At 40.5% G+C, this 18120-nt stretch overlaps 1 protein-coding gene and 1 pseudogene across 3 annotated transcripts in view; both read left to right on the forward strand.

Moving 5' to 3' along the window:
• Nucleotides 1–18120, forward strand: part of prkg1 (protein kinase cGMP-dependent 1) — a 904903-nt gene that overhangs the window by 236357 nt on the left and 650426 nt on the right. The window lies entirely within an intron of this gene.
• The window catches only part of LOC107983209 (speedy protein 1-B-like), a 104562-nt pseudogene that overhangs the window by 30168 nt on the left and 56274 nt on the right, over nt 1–18120 (forward strand).

Here is an 18120-nt window from a genome sequence, read left to right on the forward strand (position 1 = left end):
GAGTTCTCTAGTCTGTATAGATCTAAACTAGAACTTGTTAAAAATCAGGTTTTGGACAAGTACTCATGGGCAAGTACTCATGAAAGTTGAATTATTACTTTGAATAGCTTCATGGTGTACTCTCCAACCTTTATTGTTGTATGGCTTCAAGTCATTTTCTTTACTTCTGGCAATGTGATTTTCTTGGCAAGATTTGTTCTGATGGTTTTTTTCCTTTGCTTCCTTTGAGGCTGAAACAGTATGACTTGCCTATTGTCACCCAGTAGGTTTCTATGGATTTATATGAATTTGAATTTTGGTCTTCAGTCATAGTTCAACACACTACACCATGCTGACCCTCTGGTATTCTACAGATAAAAATCTGGGACAGATGTGGCCAAGAAACATCAGTGTGATTAGATGGTGAAAATTATTAATGGGAATGAACACAGGCTAGGCTGCAACAGTTCACTTTTGCTTCAGCTTACCGGGAAGAGCATTAATCCACTGTTTCCACTTACTTTCTACTGAGTTTATCTAATGCATACTGGTTTTGTAATTTGAACTTGGTTTTCAGGCATTTAAATCAGGTGAGAACAAAGGAGGCAAAGGGGAAAAAGAGAGAGAAGCTGGAAAAAGCAAGAATTAATTGGAACTATTTATATCAAATCGAGTCAGAGAGAATGGCAGCATCCTTTTGACTGTGCCAAATATTTCAATATTTTCCATTACCAAACTGTGGTCTCCCATCATTTGCAGTAAGGCTTACTAAGAATGATATCTATAATCTTGTGCATAGTAAGGTATGTTTTTTAAAAAAATGTGAAAAGGGACCAATGGGATATAGGATGGTTGTTTTGCCGAAGTAATGATACTAGGCCTATTTGCTGCTGTCTTAATCATTTCAGATATTTACAGCAATCATAGAGGTTAGCCTGGGTTACAGTTTTCTGGACATTGGACCTCCAAATTTAGTCTTACTGTTGAAATTGTCTTGCAATTTCTGTCTCCCAAAATTTAGACATGACATAATAGGTATTGCTTTCTGGTTTGTTTTTCCACTTAAATGAAGGAATAAGTGAATGAACTGCCTTTTTAATAGTTTTTTTTTTAAAAAAGAAAAATTCAGTGTAGTTGTCCTAAAAGATGTCCAAAGTTTGGAGATGTGTTGGATTGTCATATATATTTATATTATTGAGATCAAGATCAAATTTTGAGATGATATATATTTGCCCTTTCATATCTATCTTTTGATTCTGGCCATGAACAAATGCCGTTAATGAGATAGAAATCTTTGGGATTGTATTTCAGGTCCATTACGGGAGGTCTTCTTCTTCATTCACACAGTCGTTTCCGACTCTTTGTGACCTCATGGACCAGTCCACGCCAGAGCTCCCTGTCGGCCATTGCAGCCCCCAGTTCCTTTAAGGTCAAGGCAGTCACTTCAAGGATACCATCCATCCATCTTGCCCTTGGTCGGCCCCTCTTCCTTTTTCCTTCCATTTTACCCAGCATCATGATCTTCTCCAAGCTTTCCTGTCTTCTCATGATGTGGCCAAAGTACTTCATCTTTGCCTCTAGTATCCTTCCCTCCAGTGAGCAGCCGGGCATTATTTCCTGGAGTATGGACTGGTTGGATCTTCTTGTGGTCCAAGGCACTCTCAGGATTTTCTTCCAGCACCAAAGTTTGAAGGCATCTATCAACCTTCGCTCAGCCTTCCTTATGGTCCAGCTTTCTCATCCATAGGTTACTATGGGGAATACCATTGCTTTCACTATGCAGACCTTTGTTGCCAGTGTGATGTCTCTGCTTTTCACTATTTTATCGAGGTTGACCATTACTTTCCTCCCAAGAAGTAAACGTCTTCTGATTTCCTGGCTGCAGTCTGCATCCAGGGAGGTATCGTGGCTGAAAAAAAATCCCTCTTGAGCTACAAGTTGGGGAAACCATGAGCATTTAGGCTGTGGGATTATGGAAACTATAGAACAGATGTACTATTTCCAAGCTTATGTTGAGGTTGAAACATCAACCACTTGTGACAAAACAGTCCATTGCCAATGTATATAGGGAACTCTTTTGAAGACATTAAAACTTTTTGTTTTTGTTAACCATAGTCTTATTAAATTATTTTGCTTCTGATAGCAATTTGAGCTTAAACATATAACTTTCATTTTTCTATATCCCTCCTGCTTGGTTTACAGTTATTGCTGGAATATAAAGAAAAGAGCTTGGAAGATATGTATATGCTACATATACTATTAGAATGTACCGTTTATGAACCACAGAAGAAACAAATTGCTTACTCCAACATTAATATGCTCACATTAAAAATCCTGGCTCATTTCAAGCTTTTATAATCTTCTGCTGTACATCATTATTCTGTTGTTGTCCCTGCTCCTGTGTTACTAACAGCTTTGCCTCTTTAATTTCTCTGTGTAGTCCTACTGCTCACACTAAAACGTTGAGGTCAACAGAAAGCCAGTGATCCTAGTTATGTCCCTGGATTGTATAACTGTGTCACTTTGATTTCCATGTCTGTGCACACACAGTTTATGAGTAAAGAAAGATGGATTTTTCCATGCAATAATTCTTCCCAGAAGCCCCTCCAGTTTCAAAGGTTCCTGGAGAATGATGGGAACAGCCAGCTGATCAGAAGTCAGACTGACCAGATACTGAGGGGTAGGCCAACCTGTAAAGTGCCAAATACAAAACTGTCCACCCAAGGAAAACTCCTCCATTCTGACCAGCAACCACTACACCACCTTATCTTTTAGCTGTAACTCTTGGAAGGCTGGGCATTGGGCTGGATATCCTCAGGATACCACCCAAGGAGCCTTGACTCCAGTCATTAGCTGATTGATGTGTCCAGCATCAGTCCTAAGTAACAGGAGAACCAGACAGTGCTTTTTATCTACTTGAGCCTCAGTTTTGTCTCCTCAAAATCCTACAGCATTTGGGCTGGGAGGGAAGTTGAGAATCAGTTGGCAGATTAGGTCACCAATCTATAGTTCCGTGCCCTGTGTCAAGCCAACATTTTCCACTTGCAATCATTTAAGTTGTGAGCTGTCTTATTCCTTGCTGGAAATGTCTATGATTGTATTTAATCACTCAGGCCCCATTTACACTGCCATATAAAATCCAGATGATCTGCTTTGAACTGGATATATTAGTCTACACAGTCATATAATCCAGTTCAAAGAAGATCATCTGGATTTTATATGGCGGTGTAGATGAGGCTTCAGCCACAGTTTGCTGCTGAAGACTGAAATCCACCAGTCTGCTTTCCTCATTATATTTAAACTTCTTCATTTTCATTTTGAATTCTAATAGGCATGGCATAATTCTTTGGAACATACATCTGAGGATCACTAATTCAGCAAATAAAGCTTTTCTCCATCTGTTCACATAGTAATGGGGCAGGGTCATCAACTATTTTTCTGCTAATAAAAAAGCTGTTGAAGGGCCAGGTCAGGAACACTGTTTGAGGAAAGAAGAAAAATAGCAAAGCTACTTAGTAATTATACTTATTTCATATCTGATGTTCAAGGACGGTTCTATCTAGTTCACTTTACTTGACAATGCAACATCTTCTGTCAACAATAAAGGTAAAAGAGTATGAATTGCCTTTTCAACGCACCTTCTCCCCTATATCGAATGCTGTAGCTGTTGAGGGGGAAAAGAAGAAGAGAGGAAGGGAAGCTGTTTTTGCAATGTTGAAAGTCACCATTATCGAATACATGAACTAAGAATGATTTACTGAGATTTGGCATTTGCACATTTTGCTTTTCATTTTCTCTTGACCTCACTGCTTATGTGGTAACTTATTCTACCTCCTTCAAATGCACTCAACTTTGTATGTGTGTGTGTATACTTCTAACTTGGGGTAAGGCTACATGAATTTAAAAATGTGGATTTTAGCAATTCAGAGTATATGCCATATGTAAATAAAGTTTTACGCATTTTTTGTTTTTGTACAGAATTTTTGGTTCTGTTTATCTTGTGTTGTACAGGAACTGAGGATTCAGAGGCTAGCTCATTGTAGTTTATTAATTTCATGCATTTTATAGATGGTTTATACTGTTGTATTTTTGTACTTCTCTTTAGCTGGTACAGGAACAAAGCATGTTCTAATCGGCAAATCATTGGTAATAACACTAATTGCCCATTTTAGGATTAAGAAATACACTTTCCCTGCTTTACTTTTTACTGCAACATACAATTTGTGCTGATATTGGTTGTTTTTGATCAGGTCTGAGGTATGCAATACATAGTTAGAGTAACTATCTGGCCTTTTCTAAATTTGCTTACATTTTTTAAAAAATGACTAGTTAGTCAAAGAATTGCACTTAGTTGAAACTGTAATATTTTAGTCTGTTGCCTTCCTTGCGGTATATAAATATATTCTGTTCACTGCTGTTTTGCAATATGGCTTACTAGTTGAAGTTGTGACATGAGGGTTGTGTTTGTGTTTAGTATGCTTTAGAAAATCACTACCATATGATTGTTTTTCCTTTTAACACTAACACATGTCTTTCATGGTTGATCATAGCATCAATGCGGATTGAGTGGCCGAGCCTCTAAATCTGATGTCTTATGCTGTTTGAAAGGAAAATGAGCTGCTATAAAAATAGATGATTGCTGAAACACCTAAAATGCACTTGCCAATATCTGATGTTTTCCTCATTGTAAAAGCCCTTTGTCGTGAATGTTGGTCATGAATGAATCTGAAAATTACTTTTTGACTAGTGGTATTACAGTTATGAAGTGCCATAAAGTCAAATAATGGATTAGAGATGAGAATTTGAGTGCCTTGCACCTGTTTTGTTGATAAAAAGAACTTTTGTGTAGTTTTTTTAAGGAGGTTCCTAATATCATTTAAAAAGAAGAAAACAGATACCTCAAAGATTTGAGTGTCTTTATTGCCTGCCTTTTGTTAAATTTAGGAGACCGACAGTTTTTAAGTTACAAAATAGATATGTTCTGTAAGTTTGTTCTTCAGTTGAGTTTGTATGTAAGTCGGAACAGATACATTTTTGAGTGTAACTCTAGCCAAAACTATATATTTTTTAGCATTGGATGTCATAGGAAAGGGTTATCATCCCTGTGGTGTTTGTTTCGCCGTCTCTACTCCTGTTCAGAAGATTTCACCTCACTTTCTGTCCCTGTGATAATTTGATTTTGAAAAATTTGGCTTGTGAAAGAAAGGATTGGCGATGATAAAACTTCCTCATGATTACTTTTTCCTCATGATTACTCCTTCAGGAGTGAATTTCCCTTTCTAGGGATAGATTTCTCTCACTTACTGTTGTTGATGGATGTTTGTAACTTGAGAACTGCCTTTAGAAGATATTTTGAGATATCCGACATACCTAACCATTTCTGAATCCATCAGTCTGTGGACCCCCTCAATTTTATTTCTGTCACCGAGAACTTATTTGCTAGGAAATGCAATTAGCAGTTTCAAAGAGGCCTGTTTGTTGGAACTGGTAATGTATTGACTTAGAACTATTCTTCTCACTGCTGCTCAGGATACCACTAGCTGTTATTTATGTAAGGAAATGTGCATGTTATTTTAATTTGTATAATTAACCTCACATGTAATTTGGCCTTTCTGTGACAGAAAAAAAACCCACCCCCACTGCCCATAGCTTAGTGTTTACTTTGTTAGTTGCTCATTCAATTTTCTTTGTTTACTATCTTTGCAAAGCCATTATATCCAAAGTCATACTTTCTGTGTGGAACTACTTGGGACTGTCTGATTCAATATACAGAAGGATTGGTTAAGGAGGACTCTTTAGCAGAATTTTTAAGACAGCATCTTACTGGCAGAAAAAGACCCGATTGACTCAGTTAACTATTTCCTCAAGGGCTGTGAGGAATTCTGGTTAAATTATTGGACATATTCCCAGGAAGAGAGCTTGACCTAGTACTATGTATTCTGCATCTTAGCTATATTGACATAGAGATAGGTGGGTGATTTGTCAGGTCAAGAACTTGGCAATGTCTTTCTTAAATGGGTACTTATCTGAGACTACTACCTTTTGTTAAGCTAAGTACCTTCTAATGTCTCTCATGAAATCCAGATGGGCATGAGCTGTGCAGTTCCTTCCTAGGTACTTCACAATTGAATTCAAAGATCTTTTCCCAAACACCAAAACAAATAAAAAGGGAATTCAGATTAAATGTAATTCATTTGGGGGGACAGCTCTGCTTGCTAGTTTTTCAAAGTCCTGCTGTGGCTCAGATCAACTTGGTTGGTTTGTCATCCTCCGATTTTGTTGTTGTTCCTAGAAGTAAAGCATTTCTCAGCAACTATTCAGGAAAGTCTAACAATAGTTGCTGATGCTATATGCCTTCAAGTTGTTTCCAATTGATGGCAACTCCTGTCATTGGGTTTTCTTGACACGATTTGTTAGAGGAGGTTTGACTACCTCGTTTTGAAGTTGGGAAAATATGCATTGCCCAAAGACAAAGGCCTTCTGTGGCTGTGCAGGAATTTGAACCTTGGTCTCCTAGAGTTCTTGTCCAATACCTAAACTACTTTAAAAAGGTAAAGGTTTCCCCTGACGTTAAGTCCAGTCATGTCTGACTCTGGGGGTTGGTGCTCATCTCCATTTCTAAGCTGAAGAGCCGGCGTTGTCCGTAGACACCTCCAAGGTCATGTGGCCAGCATGACTGCATGGAGAGCCTTTACCTTCCTGCCGAAGCGGTACCTATTGATCTGCTCACATTGGCATGTTTTCAAACTGCTAGGTTGGCAGAAGCTGGAGCTAATAGCGGGTGCTCACTCCACTCCTGGGATTTGAACCTGCAACCTTTCGGTCTGCAAGTTCAGCAGCTCAGTGCTTTAACACACTTCGCCCCCGGGGCTCCCTAAACTACTTAGAAGACATAATTTCTTCCACCTCTAAATTTTCCCCGCCTAATATTTCTTTTTCTCCCTTACTTGTGAATATTGAGGAAATGTTTTGCCAGATAAATAGTTCTATTGGATGTGGACACAACGAACACACAACACCAATGGTGGAAGTTTTAACATGCTTATTAACTTAGCAGTCAAGCACTCTAGGTGTTATAAATGCATTTTCTATACCTAAATCAAACTAGAACCACAAAGCAAACTCTATTCCATTCATCAGCTACTGGAAGCTCTCTAGAAGCACGGGCTAAAGCCGCTATTAAGGCTTACTCCGTGGCTTTGTGAGCAGCCAGGAAAGCTTTCACGACTGCCCGCATAGCGTCTGCGGCCAGTAGGCCATCAGAGTTGTTCCGAGTTGTTGGGGAGCTCCTGCGGCCTCCTGAGATCCAGGGGCTTCCTGATGACTCGGCAACTTGGTGCAGCAATTTCGCGCACCACTTTGCAGGCAAAGTTGCTCAGATACGCCATGAGTTGGACTCCAGCTTAATTGTAGTTCCAGCGGAGGTAACCGAGGTACCTGTCTGTCCGATTTTGTGGGATTCTTTCCGGCTTGTTCTTCCTGATGACGTGGGGGGGATTCTTGGGTCTGTGAGGGCGACCACTTGCGCTCTGGATCTTTGTCCCTCTTGGCTGGTTAAGCTGGCCAAAGAGGGGTTGTTGAATTGGTTTGTGGCTATAATAAACGCCTCCTTGGGTCAGGGGTCAGTTCCATCCTGCTTCAAGCAGGTGGTAGTAAAACCGCTACTAAAAAAGTCCTTGTTAGACCCATCTGTATGTAACAACTACAGACCAATTTCCAACCTCCCGTTTTTGGGCAAGGTTCTGGAGCGGGTGGTTGCCACGCAGCTCCAGGAGTTCCTCGATGACACTGATTTTCTGGACCGCTCGCAGTCTGGCTTCAGGCCTGGGTACAGCACCGAGACGGCTTTGGTCGCCTTGGTGGATGACCTCCGCAGGGAACTGGACAGGGGGAGTGTGACCCTGCTGGTTCTCTTGGACATCTCAGCGGCTTTCGATACCATCAACCATGGTATCCTTCTGGGGAGGCTCTCCGGGATGGGGCTTGGTGGCACGGTTCTGCAGTGGCTCCGGTCCTTCCTGGAGGGCCGTTCCCAGATGGTGAAGCTGGGGGACACCTGCTCGGACCCCTGGCCTTTGACCTGTGGGGTCCCGCAAGGGTCTATTTTATCCCCCATGCTTTTTAACATCTACATGAAACCGCTGGGAGAGGTCATCCAGAGTTTTGGAGGGTGTTGCCATCTCTACGCAGATGTCACGCCCAGGGCAACGAGAGCACTAAGAACCGACACACGGAGGCCAAAAGCTATCTAATATCTTTATTAAGGGAATATGTAAGAATAATAAAAACAAGTAGGAAATATAGTCCAATAAAAGACCTTTCAGAAAAGGTCAGAAATAGTCCAAAATTATATTGTCCAATATTTTATATTAGAGTCCAAAGTTGTAAATCCAAACTGAAACACACTCTATTTGCAAGCAATAGAGTGGGGAAACGTCCAAAATCTTTCCAAAGTTCAGAGTAAGTCCACAGCAAAATTAGAAACAAGGCTTGATACTAGAAGCAAGGTCCAAGGCTGGAAACAAGGCGAGATAGTTCTTGAAAACTTGGCTAGACAAGGCAAGGCAAAGGAACTGGAGTTGTGGACTTTGTGAAGTTCACACTTGGCTGGAAACACGAAATCACTCTCGAAGTTGATCTGTTGACTCCGCACGGAATTCTTCGTGTCGGGCACTTTTAACTCAGTCTCATTTCTCTGCAAAGCAGGTGTCCTGAGCTCCCTTTCCCAAGGGAAAGGAGAACGAAACACATCTCCCTCCAGATGCGTTCCTCCCTAGAATTTCTCAGGGGAACATGGCTAATTAACGTCTTGTTTGGCTGCTAATCTCAAGCTTCTCCGAAACTGCTCTTTCTCACCCCTGCCCGCCGCATAGAACTGTTTCCTGGGAAAAGGAGGGGAGGCAGTGGGACAGGCCTGTTCAAGGTCTTCCTTAATGGGCTCTCGGGTAGAATCATCAACAACAGGCATCTGGAAAGATTCCGGCTCCTGTTGAGCCGGCAAAAATCCCCTGTTTTCATCCTCATCGCCACAATGGCGCTGGGATCAGGACTCCATGGCCCATGAGACATCACAGCAGATGACACACAAATCCACTACTCGTTCCCATCTAACTCCAAGGAAACCCCTCAGATGCTGAACCAGTGCCTGGCCGCTGTGGCGGACTGGATGAGGAGGAACAAGCTGAGGATCAATCCTGACAAGACAGAGGCTCTCCTGGTCAGTCGCTCGTCGGATCGGGGTATTGGGTGGCAACCTGTGCTGGACGGGGTTGCACTCCCCCTGAAATCACAGGTCCGCAGTTTGGGGGTCCTCCTGGATTCAGCGTTGACGCTTGAGGCTCAGGTGTGGCGGTGGCCGGGAGGGCTTTCGCACAACTCAAACTTGTGCGCCAACTGCGACCATACCTTGTGAAGTCTGACTTGACCATGGTGGTCCATGCCTTAGTTACCTCTAGACTGGACTACTGTAATGCGCTCTACGTGGGGCTTCCCTTGAAGACGGCCCGGAAGTTACAATTGGTCCAACGCTCGGCTGCCAGATTAATAACGGCGGCGAGTTACAGGGAGAGATCTACTCCCTTGTTTAAGGAGCTCCACTGGCTGCCGTTCATTTTCCGGTCCCAATTCAAGGTGCAGACCATCATTTATAAAGCCCTAAATGGTTTGGGACCCACCTACCTTCGTGACCGTATCTCCTACCATAAACCTGCCCGATCTCTCCGATCATCAGGGGAGGCCCTCCTGTCGCCACTGCCTATATCTCAGGCCCGCCTTGTGGGTACAAGGGAGAGGGCCTTTTCTGCTGTGGCCCCCCGTTTGTGGAACTCACTGCCCATTGAAATCAGGCAAGCCCCCACCCTTTTAGCCTTTAGGAAAGATTTAAAAACATGGCTCTTCCAGTGTGCTTTCGGAGAGTAACTGTTCCTTGTTACTCCCCCCAACATTTATCCTCCACACTGTTTTACTATCTGATGTCCCTGTCCCCTGAGGTTTTTATTCTTAACCTCTTCTCACCCCGAGTTTTAACTTAGTGTTCATGCGGCCCGCCCTTGTTATATTGCTTTCTTGACTTTGTGTTGTACTGCACATTATTATCTATTGTATTGTTTAATTGTATTTTGATATGTTGTTTTTTATATTTTGTTATATTGTATTGTCCTGGGCACGGCCCCATATAAGCCGCCGCGAGTCCCCGCTGGGGAGATGGTGGTGGGGTATAAATAAAGTTTTATTATTATTATTATTATTATTATTATTATTATTATTATTATTATTATTATTATTAGAAGCAACAGTGGAGAAACAGCTCTTGGGCCAATGTGCTTCACATTGCTGACCCTTCAGGTCTGCAGTGAGTTTCCTCAGAACAAGCCTACAAGGCTTTATATAGGATAACACTGCCTTGAATCCACTTCAGGATTGTGAAAGGTGGGATAGAAATGGCATAAATAAATAAATAAAGCTCTTTGCCTACCTTGGCACTACTTTGATGCTGGGATTAATGCTACAGTGAAGTTAGAGGCTATGCTGGAAAATAGCATTGCTGCTGGTAAGAGTCTTCAAAACCATCTGGTATTTGCTGAGAAGTGAGATTAAATGTGTTAAGCTGCTGTGTGGTGGCAGCAGCAGCATCAGTAGTGTGTGTGTGTGTGTGTGTGTGTGTGCGAGAGAGAGAGAGAGAGAGAGAGAGAGAGAAAGGGGGGGCGAGGGCGAGGGCGAGAGAGAGATTGATTGGTGGAGGGTCTCTTCGAAAAAGCAGCAATTATGAAGGAGCTAGTTCTGGCACTAGAAATAAAGAACTCCTGAGTTATGTTGGCACAATAGAAGGACAATCCAAAGTCCTGAGATATGAGACTCCTACTCAAAGAGTGCTCAAGAAGCTACTGGGAAGAGGATGAATATAAGTAGCATTGTGTCTAATTACACAACTGGACTCAAGCCAAAAGCATATTCAGCTGCTAATATGCCCAGAGGTGGGAGAAAAGTTCAGCATGATAGATTCTTCTTAGAGTCACCATAAATCAGAAAAGACTTGCAGGTATACAACAACTAAAATAAATGGATGTGCCACACCACTGGATGGTCCTGATGAATAAAGACGCCAAATATAGAATAGGTCAGAATCATATCATATGGACTCAAGTCAATCGTGATACAAAAATAATCATATGGAACATAGGATTAGATAGAGAGGAATTGAGAGGAGTGAAACTTAGATGAATGGACATAAATACAAATACAAATATTCAAATGACTCTATATTGCTTACAAAAAACAGCAAAAGCATAGTATGACTGGAGTGTTCTGTGGTTTCCAGACTGTTTGGATGTGTTCTAGCAGCATTTTCTCTGACATTTCACCTGAAACTGTGGCTAGCATCTTTAGAGGCTCTGCAAAAGGATCCTCTGTAGATGCCTGCCACAGATGCAGGCAAATTGTCAGGAGAAAATGTTGCTAGAACACAGCCATACAGCCCAGAAACCACACAACACTCTAGTGATTAAAGTTAAAGCCTTCGACAACGCATAGTATGACTATTGATAAAGGTTAAGGAAACGCAAAATCAGGTTGTTGTTGTTGCCCCTTGGGCATATTGGTAGTGAAAGGTCTTGCTTGAACTACTTTTTCATTCGCTTCCTCTTCTCTTTAAGTCCACTCAATTTTTTTGATCAGAATCCGAGATAGCTCCATCCAAGGTCTCTGGTTGCCAGTCCTGAGGTGTAACAATTGGGCATATTTTGCAATGATTGGGCATATTTCCTGTCTTGCTTCTATTAGTTTTAACAGTTTTAACAGCTATCTTCTGCTGCTCTCTCTGTAGCTAGCACCACAGTCCTGTGCCCTGTCTAGCATTTTTCTTAGGACAGGCTGCTGTTCCTTGAGAATGTCTATCCTAGTTTGCTGCCAAAATTGCTTCTGAGTAGCCTCAAAATGTTATCATACATTTTAGAGGACAATAAGCAAAACCAATTCTGGTTCCTTCTGCTTTACTCTCAGAATTGATACAGGCCTCAAATGTTGCTAAGGAACTGCACATTGACTTTAGAAGGATATCTCTGCTATTTTTTTCCAGGGCTCCCAGTAGCTGACTGGAGGTGTAAGTTTGCTTTTTGGGGCATATACTCCCTTGTAATTTTTGTGTTTTATATGCATTGAAATTGTCAGTTTCCTAATGAAAGAATGCTCAGAAGTGGCTTGCCATTGCATTCCTCTGAAATAGTGCTTACAACACCTCTTTCTTGTTGGTCTTCCATCTAGGTACCTGCCAGGTCTGACCTTGTTTAGCTTCCAAAACCAGACAGGATCTACTACCTTCTAAGGTCCAGAACTTACTTTATGATATCTATGTGTCTTCCTTGCTAAATCCAAAAACTGCCTAGGTAGGATCCGCATCCTGAGTGGCTCAGGATTCTGTCCAACATCATTGCTGGTTGGCTCTTTGTGTTGGCAGGAAATTCAGTAAACTGTAATTTGATTTTAAGTGTCTGCCCGTTTATTGATCTGCTTTCAAGAGGGGGTGTGAGAAGGGAATAAGATGTGGCATGGGAAAATGAGTCCTTGATGGATGTAATGGGTTGGCTCTTTTCGACACAATGGGGTTAGTCCAAAGTACACAGTGGGTACTTGATGATGACTATTTCAATGTGTGAGGCTATCTTGGGTCATGGATCTTTCCTACAGATAGCTCCAATCTTATCAATGGGAGCCGGAAACAAACACAGGAAATCTGAATACTGAGTGCTTCTCCCCATGCCTCCCAGTTCATTGTGAGGGGATTATAAAACTCAAACGTAAAGAAAGGTGTCTGGGTGTGTTCAGACAGTATTCCAGCGGCAATTCACAACAAAGGTTGCTGTGAGACTGCACTCCCTTGCTATGTCCCCGGTGGAGCCATGTCCCATAGTGTATACAATTTATACATTTCATAATTTGGGAGTCCGATTTCTCGATATCAAAAGAACTAACATATTTTTATTTGGCAAAACAATGAAGGCCCATATCCCACCCGCACTTTTGAAGACCCCTTTCTTTTCTCATCTGTGAGATGAGAATTGCACTTATAGGAAAGATCATTTCTGTTTAGGCACTCTTCATCCAGCCTCCTGCACTGAGCTATCCTGCTTTTTGTTCAAGTGGCTTTGCATGTTACACCATGCTGGATTGAGAATAAAAAGGTAAAGGTAAAGGTTTCCCCTGACGTTAAGTCCTGTCATTTAAAGTGTTGCCATTAGACCTTTCTGAAAGATTGTGCACAAAAACAAACAATAGTTGCCCTTTCGCTTTCGCTTTCCCTCTCCCCCCCTCTCTCTCTCTCTATATATATATATTCCAGACCGAAAAATAATAAAGAAGTGTTAGAACAATGTTCACTGCTTAAATAATATCCATTCATTTCTCATAGTGATTATTACATTTACAAATGCCTATGCAGAAAATGCTCAAAATACAAATACATCTTAAAATGCAAAGTGCGCCAGATGTCCTTGCACATTGACTTCAGACATTTTTATTAGACGGAAGTTGTGATGTTTTTCTCACAAGTTAGAATAATGCAGACTATATTTATTGTTGCTAAATCAAAATATGTTAACTAAAGCCGGTCTGAGTCTAAAATGCTGAGTATACTTGTTTGAGAAAAAGTCTTTTTGAACAGTTTCACTTATTCTACATAAGAGAGTGTTCTGCAAAGGTGGAAAATAAGACTACATCCATTGAGGCCAGAGCTATTAGGCAACTGTCTCCTCACACTCTCATAAATTCTCCTTGTGGGAATTTAAGATAGCAGCAAATACCTCCTGGATGACCTGCTGTTTCTACCCTCTACTTCATTTGATGCTTATCCACATGCTCTGGAGTTTAAAGGCTGTTATATGTTTGAGATATCAAAGGGAAACCTGAGAGTTAGAGCCAGCACTAGGGTGCTCTCCCCTCTGTCTTTATCTCCTCTCAAAATAGCATTTTGGAAACTGTTCAACTTGCTACCTGCTGGTGGCAGGATGTGAATCAAATATTTCTCTCACACAGGTTAATAATGCATACACCTGCAAAAAGTTTTTTTGATGTCAGATTCCTAAACTGAGAGATTTAGGAGACACTGCAAGTATCATCTAAACCATTGGAGTCCAACTTTTGGCCTTCCCTGGGCAAACTGAAAGAATCTTCTTAGGCCACACATAAAATATGCTTACAGTAATGATAACTGATGCGGGAAAAAGGTCTGTGCATAATTTTCATGATATCTGCCACCCTAGATAAGCATTAAAAAAAGGCATTGTATAATATTCCTAACTATATGCCCCCCCCCCCAAATTTGGACAGTCTTTTAAAATCATCGAGCAGGTAGTCTGACTGAACTGTTTGTAATTACAAGGGAAATTACAGATAATACACCAATCTTTGTAGACATAACCAACTCTGATTATTCCATTCTGTTCCATTGTTGTCAACAAGTTTGCACTTGAACTGTGCAATCAAGCTTTTTTTAAAAATACACCCAAAATATCACAATATTTTAAGTTTATGGTTTTGTGTTGGGCATTGCACTCTGTACTGCATGTAAAACGAATTGCTCTTGGTTTCCTTAACAAATCCAAAACCATGTGGCCAGATTTCCAGTACCCCACAGTTGAGCCTGTGCTGGAAAAGCATTACACCAAATATATGTGCAATCTAATGGTTGCAAATGTGGTGTTGCAATCTTATGTTATATTAGATGATCCCAAGACATTTACATAGAACACATTTTGGGACACTTCCAGTATGTGGAGCCTGTCTCTAACTTTGTAAATAAGAAACCATGATGAATTTGGAAATAGTTTTCTTATATAATAAACTTTTTGTATTTTAGGTATTTCCCCAGTATTGAGTATGCAACTGCTTGGGCATATTATTGACTTGTGGTTCAAAAGTGAAAGAAAAGTTTCATTTAGTATGTTTTTTTTAAAATGTGTTTCAACTTATCATAGGAATGAAATTTTCTTTATAATAATTATAATAATAATATTGCTGTTGCTATTTTGCAATTGCATCATTTAGATTTGATATATATTTTGCAATATTAAATTGTTTAAGCCTTTTATAAAAGATGTTAATCTGTTAAAAACCCACAAGTTTTCCAAAGCCCACATACGTGAACACACCCTTTATAAAAACCCAGTGGTTAAAGTGATGATTCAGTTGTTCTTGCAGTAGGCTTACCCAAGAAAATGGTTCCATATATATTAAATAGGCTTCTTTTGCAATTAATATAATATGGGATTACAAACTGATGCTAAAAAATTGTGACTTCTCTTTTCAAGGTTAAAAAAATAACACCTTGTTTGAAGGAGCCAGTTTTGTTTTTCATAAAATATGTTTCACTTCCTTTTCCCCCTAAAGTAATAGTGCTCCTGAAATCTCTCATCCCAAATTCACAGCCACTCACATATGTATATTTGAACAGGTAAGCTGACTTCAGTTATGTCTGCATTGGTGTTTATAGTACACACTCCATGTTTTAATCCTTCTGGCAATTGAATATATAGCTCAGGTTTTCCCCTGCATATTTAGCAAAGTGCTGAGTTTGGTTTGAATATGCCTGTGGATAACTGAATGAATAGGCCACTGTACAAACTTCAGAGGTAGTGGTGAATAATTCAGAAGGCACTGGTTTGGTTTGTTGCTAATATGTGTTAATAAAATAGCAAGCTCAGCTCTATAAACAATGTGCTGAAGACTTCTTTCATTAGGTCTGTTTGCATTTTGCAGACTGCAGAGCTCGTTTATACTGGATATTTATACAGTTGTCTGATCAGACAGATACCATTTAATTATGCTTTTTATGTTCATTTCTGAGTAAAGCTACTGTAATGCTAAAGTAACTTTTCTTTACAAACTGAGTCATATGTCGAAATACCAATTCATTCACAATAATGGTAAGAGTAATGACAACCATTCTAATTAGCTTGGGGGAGGAATTCACTTTTCCCGGAGGGGGGGGGGAGTTAAATTGCAATGATTTGTATTTACAGTAGAGTCTCACTTATCCAAGCTAAACGGGCCAGCAGAAGCTTGGATAAGCGAATAACTTGGATAATAAGGAGGGATTAAGGAAAAGCCTATTAAACATCAAATTAGGTTATGATTTTACAAATTAAGCACCAAAACTTCATGTTATACAACAAATTTGACAGAAAAAGTAGTTCAATACGCAGTAATGTTATGTTGTAATTACTGTATTTACAAATTTAGCACCAAAATATCACGATATATTGAAAACATTGACTACAAAAATGGCTTGGATTATCCAGAGGCTTGGATAAGTGAGGCTTGGATTAGTGAGACTCTACTGTAGTTGGAAACCAGATGTCCAAGTCTATGCTACTTCTGTTCACCTCAACCAATCATCATTGTTTATTAATATGGGCAAACTCCATTGCCACAATGGCTGCAGTAAGTATGAGGCTTCTTGCAAGTGTTTGGGGAAAGCTTGCTTCTTTCCTGAAAATTCTCCCTTATATTATGATATTGGTACCTTTGTACTGAATGGGTGGCGAATATGTGGAATATATAAACTTTCCTGGAAACTATAATATACTACCTGGTTATGTTTGTCTGGTCGTGTGTTTTGACAGGAATTGGTTAGTGTTTTTGTGAGAGGAATGGGTTTTATAATAATTTTAAAAAGCCAGATGATTTGTCTGCAAAGCAACTGGATTTGGGATTTTAATCTGCTGGATGCCGAATATTTAAACCCAGAATTTTACTTTATATTCCAAACCAGAAAATAATTTCTGGAAATTAGATTTTGTAATGATTTATAAAGCCAAGTATTGTGAACTGGTCAATCTTGTGTTCTGATCAAAGTAATTATTAACTTTGGCAACATCATTATTTGAGAACTAACAATGTTATCTAAAATTTAAGCATTATGTATATGAATGGTATCAGCATTTAACAGAGCAGAAAGGATCTGAAAAATATAAAGGGTACACTTACAAACAGCTTATTCATGCTATCAGAGCACCACAGGCCAGATGTATTAGAGTGGGATCAGCTGATGCTATCTCCTGCCTGCCCTATTGCAGATAAGGTTCATTACAGAAGTGGACTGGGCTCCATAGCCTTGCTACGTTCCCAACAATGAATAGACAGTTAGTTTCTCAGTTGACCTTATTTGCACATAGACACAGTTCTGACATTATATAAATGTTTCATACCAATTTCCCCACGTTTTAAAAATCTGTAATTCTGTCTATAATGCAAACAGTTTTCCTGTGTTGCTTTGCCTTTATTCTGTTGAACCACAGCACTTAGTATTGCAGAGGCTAGCCGGGGTTGCCACAGTCAGAAATGTAGGACATAACATTTTTTTTCACCATTTGGAAAGTATAGGTAAAGGTAAAGGTTTCCCCTGAAGTTAAGTCCAGTCGTGACCGATTATGTGGGTTGGTGCTTATCTCCATTTCTAAATCGAAGAGCCGGCGTTGTCCGTAGACACCTCTAAGGTCATGTGGCCGGCACGACTGTATGGAGCGCCGTTACCTTCCCGCCGGAGCGGTACCTATTGATCTACTTACATTTACATGTTTTCGAACTGCTAGGTTGGCAGAAGCTGGAGCTAACAGCGGCCGCTCCCACCGCTCCCGGGGTTTGAACCTGGGACTTTTCAGTCTCCAGCTCAGTGCTTTAACACACTTTGCCACCGGGGTTCCTATACTTTAAAAACTAGTTACTATTTCCTTGTGAGCCTGTGGTTTGAGGATTGGTCTACGACCGGAGGTTCAATCCCCCCGCTCAGCCATGGAAACCTACTGGGTGACCTTAGTTGAGTCACTAACAGAAAACCCCATGGTACTTCACCATTGGTTGGAAATGACTTGAAGGCATGCAGTGCCCTAGGGTAGTTTATATGTTTACAGACTGCCTCCATCCTGACCTCTCCAAATGAATGCCCTGTTCTTCTGGATAGTCATAAAACTGTATTGTACTGATACTTGTCACCACAAAAAATGTACTATGTCATTGCTCACAGATACACTTCATATGCCCCTGAAGTCTCTCCTCCTCCCAAATGGTCCCCTCTTCTTCCAGTTGCCCCTTCTCCCAAATGTTCATAACAATCTGTTGGTGTTTTGAATGGCTATAGGAATGAATTGAACT

The sequence above is a fragment of the Anolis carolinensis genome, chromosome 3 (assembly GCF_035594765.1).
Source record: "Anolis carolinensis isolate JA03-04 chromosome 3, rAnoCar3.1.pri, whole genome shotgun sequence".
Classification (NCBI taxonomy): Eukaryota; Metazoa; Chordata; class Lepidosauria; order Squamata; family Dactyloidae; genus Anolis; species Anolis carolinensis.